The sequence below is a fragment of the Camelina sativa genome, chromosome 10, assembly GCF_000633955.1.
Source record: "Camelina sativa cultivar DH55 chromosome 10, Cs, whole genome shotgun sequence".
Taxonomy (NCBI): Eukaryota; Viridiplantae; Streptophyta; class Magnoliopsida; order Brassicales; family Brassicaceae; genus Camelina; species Camelina sativa.
The window spans coordinates 1,280,843-1,288,314 of NC_025694.1; the positions used below are offsets into that span (position 1 = coordinate 1,280,843).

At 32.0% G+C, this 7,472-nt stretch overlaps 1 long non-coding RNA gene and 1 pseudogene across 2 annotated transcripts; one reads left to right on the top strand and one right to left on the bottom strand.

The window, feature by feature from the left end:
* LOC104716372 lies at positions 42 to 3,124 on the top strand. 2 transcript variants are annotated; one of them, XR_756030.2, is made up of 11 exons: positions 42 to 118; positions 231 to 346; positions 459 to 540; positions 620 to 694; positions 804 to 884; positions 966 to 1,022; positions 1,096 to 1,164; positions 1,389 to 1,494; positions 1,669 to 1,693; positions 2,613 to 2,723; positions 2,827 to 3,124. It is a non-coding gene; the product is annotated as an uncharacterized LOC104716372 (long non-coding RNA). The 2 variants fall into 2 exon arrangements; XR_002033651.1 differs by having other exon boundaries at positions 1,453 to 1,494.
* LOC104719937 overlaps positions 4,584 to 7,472 on the bottom strand; it is a 4,582-nt pseudogene continuing 1,693 nt past the window's right edge.

Consider the following 7,472-nt stretch of genomic DNA (forward strand, 5'->3'; position numbering starts at 1 on the left):
TTTTTTTCTTCTAGTTACATGTTATTTATTTGTCGTTTTTGTTGTTTCAGGTTTTGGATGATGCTTTTCTCTATCAATATTGATGGCTTTGACTAATCCTCCTCCAGCGTTCTCATGGGTTCCTTGCTCTAAACACATCTCTATTATTTGTTTCTGAATATTCTCTTTGTTTCTGTGGTTTTTTTGTTCTAGCTACATGTTATTTACTTGTTGTTTTTCTGTTGTTTCAGGTTTTGGATGATGATTTTATTAATCAGTGATGGCTTTGACTACTCTTCTTCAGGCGTTCTCATGGGTTCCAATTGGAATGGAGTATACTACTCACAACTATAAGCTTGTGGACCAGGTAACAAGTTAGAAAATGATGTGTGGTATCTTCAAATTATATGGCTTTTCACTTGCTTGTTTCTTTTCTAAGGGTTTGGTTTCTAACTTATTGTTCTGTTTGTTTTTTCCAGGTTTTGGATGATGTTTTATATCAATCAGTGACGGCTTTGATGGAAACGCTCCTTCTCTATGCAACGACTTCACTCTTCAGGGGTTTTGTTCTGTACCTCTTAACACATATTTTACTTCTTTTATATGTTTTGTACCTTACATTTCTTTCTTCCTCTTGCAGGTGTTTTGGAAGCAAATTATTGATCTGATCATTACCTTCTTCTACATGCTGCTACGTCTTCAGGCATTCTCACGGGTTCCTCCTTGCTCTAAACGCATCTCTATTAGCTTCTGAATTTTCAGTTTGGTTTGATGGTGTTCTTTCTAATTACATGTTACTTGTCGTTTTTGTTGTGTTGGTTTAGATTTGTGGAGGAGGATTCTACGATTGTTCGGTGATGGCTTTGACGGATCCTTGTCACTCTCATTCATGTTATTCTTCTAGGGTTAGATTTCTAAACTGAATCCTTCAAGGCTTTTTTATTATTTTCATGCGATTTTTACCTCTCTTCGCTCTGTTATTTTAGATTGTGGAGGAGGATGCTTTGATGGATCTTTTTTTCTTCTCTGCGCTACATCTTCAGGTAGCTTCCTCTTAGCAGATTTTTTTTTTTCTCTATATAAGTGAATTAACATCTCAGTCCCTCTTTCATGCAGATCGTTGAGGCACCTGGATTGTTGTGTGGGAGGCTCAAAGAGAGAACATTGTGGGAGTTTAATTTTCAGGTTTCCTCGCATCGATAAACCTTTTTCCTCTGTTTCTTGTGTTTCCCAGATGTTCTTGCTGTAACACTCATTCAGATGAGAGATGATCCACAAATCCTTTCCTAGAGGAGTTTGTTTCTTAAACTTTCTCCTTTTAGCTTCTTTTTTGTTTTCAGTGTCTTTTTTGTTTTCAAGTCTTTGAGGTGGTACGCGTAAGTCTGAAAATATCTCTCTCTTTGATGCAGATTGTGGAGACACCGGGACGGATTTGATAAATCTTAGCATAATATTTATCTCTCTCTCATGCAGATCGTAGAGGCACCGGGAATGATATGATAAATCTTTCTTCTGGTATGTCATCTGTTTAGGTTTCTTCTGTGCAACATCTTTTTATTATCATCTTCTCTATTACAACCACAAGTTCCTCTGTTTTGTTATGTCTCAGTTTCCCTTTATTTGATTTGTAGTGTTTTTGTGATCAGCTAATGTTTTTCTTTGAATAAATTTTTGTGTTTGATCGTGGAGGTTCAAGGCCGTGTTGGTGAGTGAGGTATGTTACATATGACTTCTCCTTTGTATCTATAATCATCAACTAGGTAACAACCCGCACTAATGTGCAGAATAAATCAATTTAAATAAAATTATTATGAGTAAATTATAATTATTGAATTAATATCTGTTTGTGTCAAACATAATATCTAATTTAAAGTATTTTTTAATTCAAATTTTTGTTTATTGCGTGTCAAAATACGTCTCACCCGTGAAATCTTTGAACCTGAAAAAGTTTTAACGTAATCGAGAAAATATTATTATTTATGGCAACATGTCTTTTGTGCAATTTACTGAAACATGATAAATGATTAAATGAAAAGAAAAAAAAAGATATTTTAAAAATTTTGGAAATTTTAAGAAGTGTAATATGCATTTACATAAAATGTAAAGATATGAGTACTATTAAGTTCAAATTTTTATTTTAATTTGCTGATTTTTTTGCTACAGTCATTTCTATTTTTGGTGTTTGGGAAAATTTTTTTTGTATATTATTTGATGAATAACTATTTTGACTAATAAAATTAGATGTTACATTTTAAATGTTTTTAAAACTACACCTTAGTTGAACATATAATGGCGTTTATTGTAAATATTTATTATTATTATTTTTTGGTTAAACATATAATGACATTTATTGTAAATAATATTACCAAATAGGGGTAAATTGCTAAAAAGTGTTTGGAGCTCTCCAACGACGACATCTCGGCATTTTTCTCAAAATGCTTACGTATTAATATATAGGGGATATTCAAACGAGTTTGTTTTCATATATTTTCCTCACTAGCTTCTCCTAATTCTGCTAAGTTTAAGCTTGTGTCAGCTATCTCTTCTTTTTCTATTAACTGAATTTTGAGGTTTGGACTATGCCATCAGGGAGTTTTCAACATGATTTGGTCTTATTTTATTGGATGTTTTAGGTTTCAAGTAATGTGCTCATCTTCCTAGTGACGCTGACATCTATGCTTTAAGTCGAAGGCCTTGTCTTTTGTTATAGATAGGCGAGGTTTTTTATAAGAGAAAAGCATCAGGTCACTAAACTGGTTTCTTTCTCCATATTCCTCTGCTTATCTCATGATGCATCATGCATCTATCCATATTGTTTGATTCTATTCTCAATGGTTGTCTTAATAGGGATGATTCAGTGTTTGATCCCAATTACATATGCTTGTGATGATAGCTTCTTCCCTTCATTATAGTTCTGTTGACGATGCAAAAGAGGCATGCTCCTTTTTGGTTGGCATCGTGGGATGTTTGGTTACTTCTATATTTCATGGAGATGTGATCAGCTTAAGTGTGCTTTGGACCTTGGGCCCATTTTGTTTATATTCCACGGCCCATTTAGAATTTAATATTTTATTGTTTCAGTTTGTTACTTCGATTCGATCATATTCACTTCTTTTTCTCTTAAAATTTTATTTTCTTATTTTGTCTTGACAGTTACTAGGTTTATAATGATATATTTTGGTGAAAATTATATATGATTGATGATAGTAATAAAATATTATCTTATAAAAAATTTTAAATTAGTATTAAGGGAAAAAATTAAATTTCAGATACACAATTTTGAAAAATATAAAAATCAGTTGTGTTATAAAATCAAATCAAATAAAAAAATCATGAATTTAACTCGACGTCCAGGCGAGGCGAATCAAACTGATGACCTCACATATCCTAAATCATTTCTTTGACCATCAGAAAAACGAAACAATTTTATCAACATGAATTTAACTCGTTTTCAAAATTAATTGATCGCTACCACCTATGTTTTCGTGTTTTGAATTCAATGTTTTCTTATTGTTTTTTGTCATTTTCATTGTCAAATTTTGTGGTAATTGTCATCGTTACATTTACCGTCGGGTTCTTCGTTATACACTTTTTTTTCTTCTTCCTTGTCAACTTCTTCACATTCTTCCACCGAAAAACCTTTTTTTAAACTACCACACAACTTGTTAACACATCAAACCCCAAGAACAAAATCATTTCTTTTCTCACAAAAATAAAAAATAAGATAAAAATTTAATGAAAGAATATCAACTCATCTATAAAATCATACACAAAAATATATTTTACAGCTCATAAAAAATAAAAAGCACAAACGTAGATAAATAAAATAATTTATGTTTTACATCATTATTTAGAATATTTTAAACTTTTAAGAGGTTTCGAAATATAAAATTTGAACCTCTTAAAAAGTTTCAATATTTATAATGTTTAAACTTTTAAAAATTTTAAATATTATAATATATATTTTTGAAACTTTTTAAAGTTTTAGTTTGATCAAATAAAAAACTGGATCAAACCGAATATAAAACTTTTAAACTTAGACGCCTGATAAATCAAGCTTTCCTGCTCATTCATTGTTGGTAGCATATTAATCTTATTTATATTGGTTTTGAACCATTGTCTAAAAAATTTCTAGCCGATGTGGGATATTGTCCACAGTTTTTTTATTTCCATAAATTTTAAAATTTTTCTTTTTCTAAAAAATTCTAGAAATTTAAAAAATGTTAATAAATGACATGTCAAATCTTGATAGGTTGTTTAAAATAATTCTTAATATAGAAAATTATGAAAATTTTAAAAATGTTAATTAGTGAGGTGGCTAATCACTATTGGTGGTTTTAAAGTTTAGGTGGACGCCTTATTGCTTCTATTTTTTATTAGTATAAATTATAGGAAAACGCACATGAAAACTTAAACTCCTTTTCCCCCTTATTAAAAAGCAAGAAATAATATAAAGTGAAAAGGAAGACTAGTTAAAAGTTAAAACAGGTCTTACGTACATATGATATTAGGAAATGATTTCACTGTTGCGATAAAGCTTTTAACATATTCACATTACAGACTTTGAATACAAACTGTAGAGTAGACTGTATATCTTAGTTTCAAACAAAAGAATATATACTGTATATAGATGGAAATATTATTAACGAGCTGAAGGACTATCACTGATGAAACTTATGTTATGTACCATGGACTTTGATGAATTTGCATCTTGGCTCCTTCTTTTACCTAAGTTCTCGTATATTTCCAAACACTCATTTAGTTCATGAGCAACCCTAGTCATGTTTGGTCTCTCTCTAGAAGAAGGGTTAATGCATGACATTGCTAATTCAAGAGCTTTCCATGATGAAGCTGTGTCATATTCTCCGTGGAGTTTCGGATCCATAATACTTTCAATATCACCATTCGCGAGCATAGACGTCGCCCATTCTGATAAGTAAGAATTTTCACGTGAGTGTTCAATCGCAGGTTGGCCACTGATTATCTCCAATAACACAATCCCAAAGCTATAAACATCACTCTTCTCTGTTAACCAGTTCTTTTGGTAGTATCTACAAAAAAAAAAATATATTACATTTTTTCAATATCTAACACGAACGAAAACAAACATTATTGAAACTACAATGTGATATGAAGTAGAACTTACTCAGGATCAAGATAACCAAGAGTTCCGGCAACATTTGTTGATACGTGAGCTTGACTTCCCACTAGAAAAGATCTGGAAAGTCCAAAGTCTGCGAGTTTTGCTTCAAACTGTTGACCTAACAGTATATTGGTACTTTTCACATCTCTATGAACCATTGGCGGCTTACATCCAATATCCAAATATTCAATCCCTAGTACAATACATAGATAAACCTTTATATGTTAACTAATTGTCATTTAAATGATATTTTAGAAGGAATAGGGATATATCAAACTGAGAAACAGTAACACATAATGATAAGAACTAGCAAAAAATTCTACATACCTAGCGCAGACTCAATAGCTATCTTAAGTCTACTCGACCAGTTCAAAAAAGAGCCACGACGTTTTCCTGCCAAAATTCAAAAATATATATGGTTAGAAATCATTAGAGGAAATTTTAAAGCCCTTTGGCTTGTAACTCAAAAAGTGTTTTATTTTATTTTTATATCATATTCTAACTATGGTTTTACCTGAGAGATGTTCCCTTAAACTCTTAAAAGTTGCTCGACCTAACAATCAACAATATAAAAAGGTATAATTGCATGATTGTCCGAAAACTAAGGGTAAGATAGTTTTGTAATACCTCTGTTTTGAATTCCTTGTAGCCTTGAGTTGATGAATGTGAAATAACTTTAACGGCTACTTGTTCATTGTTTAGAAAACCACGACAAACAACACCGAAGCCTCCTTTACCCAAAACAACTTGAAAGTTATTCGTCATTTCTCTGACCTCTGAATATGTAAATCTTCTATTTTTCATTTCAAGTGATGGGCGCATAACTGCAGATAAAAAGTTTTTCAACACGTTCATTCGTTCAACATACTTTTGATGATTTTATATGATATCATATTTTCTTTATATATACAATATATTCCCTAGTGAGTACCTTTCCCAGTTGATGTTTTCTCCTTCTTAAAATGAAGATGGGAACTAACACCATTATGATAATGACCACAAGAGAAGAAACGGATGCGACGACAACCACCACCGGAAATTTTGAATGGCATGAGACACATAGGTCTTTATTTCCTTCAAGACTAAAGCAAATAATTAATGTTATTGGTTTATTCCAAAAAAAAAAAAAGGAAGATGAAAAGTGATCAAAGAAGATCACCATGGAAACAAATCTTACTGTAGTTGTAGTCCTCCCTTTTTTCTATTAAGAAGGGCTTGGGGAAGAGGACCTCTAAGATTGTTTCCATTTAAGTTTCTGAAGATGTAAAAAAATTATTAAGACAATAAGATTTGATTTAATAATAAACATTTGTTGTGCTTCTCCGAAAAAAAATTTACATTTTCAACAAGGAGTCCATCTTGGCTAGAAACTCAGGCACTTCTCCAGTTAAGTTGTTATTTGACAAGTCCCTAGAATTCTGTTAAGACAAAAATGCAAACATAATTTTTATACATTCTGCAAATTAAGACAGCTTTCACTTTATCCAAATATGGAGATACTTACAATTCTTGAAGTTGGGTTAGATTTTGTATGCCATGCGGTATAACTCCAGTTAATCCACTTCCAGACAAGTCTCTGTCATATATATAGTGATGAGAAATCAGATGTATTCAGAGTTCTTTTAATAAAAGTACTTTGAGTGTTCTTACAATGCTATGATTCTTGGTGGTGTGGAAATATCAATAATACTGCAGCCTACACCGATCCAGGAGAATTGTTTAGGAACACATGGATCGCCTTGCCAACTGACTTTATTCAATCCGTACGTAGATGCGATAGTCTTGATAGCTATGACTGAAACAAAAGAATAAGTTAACGAAAACATGAGTAAGACCTATAAAAATAAAACGATGAGATCAATCTCACATTGGTGAGGAAAAGTACCAAAACTAAGCTCTATAAAGCTTTGGGGTATTACTCACAATAAAATAAAATAAAATAATATAACCAAATAAACCAATGTGGGATTCTATCATATGTCTTATATTCATTAAAGTACACAGCCACATACCGTCACTTTGATTTGTTTCTGATTGTGGAAACTCAATATGGTCGTGAAAATCTCCAAGGCATTCATCAAGGGTGGAAGAGTCGACCTCGGCGTTTCTGAAAACTGCACTCGACATACCCCTCCCTCACATTTTAGTGGTACAGTGTTGGTTAGCATCCCTACTTCAAACTTCTTGGGACGATAAGGTGGGAAAATAACTTTACCATTCCCCACAATTTCGATTTCTCTTGTTTCATTGGCTCGCACTTGTTGGATATCGGCGACATATATGTAAGCATAAGTTTCATCATCAGAGCTTTCCAAATTCCAGGTAAAGATCAATGGCTCACTAGCATTAG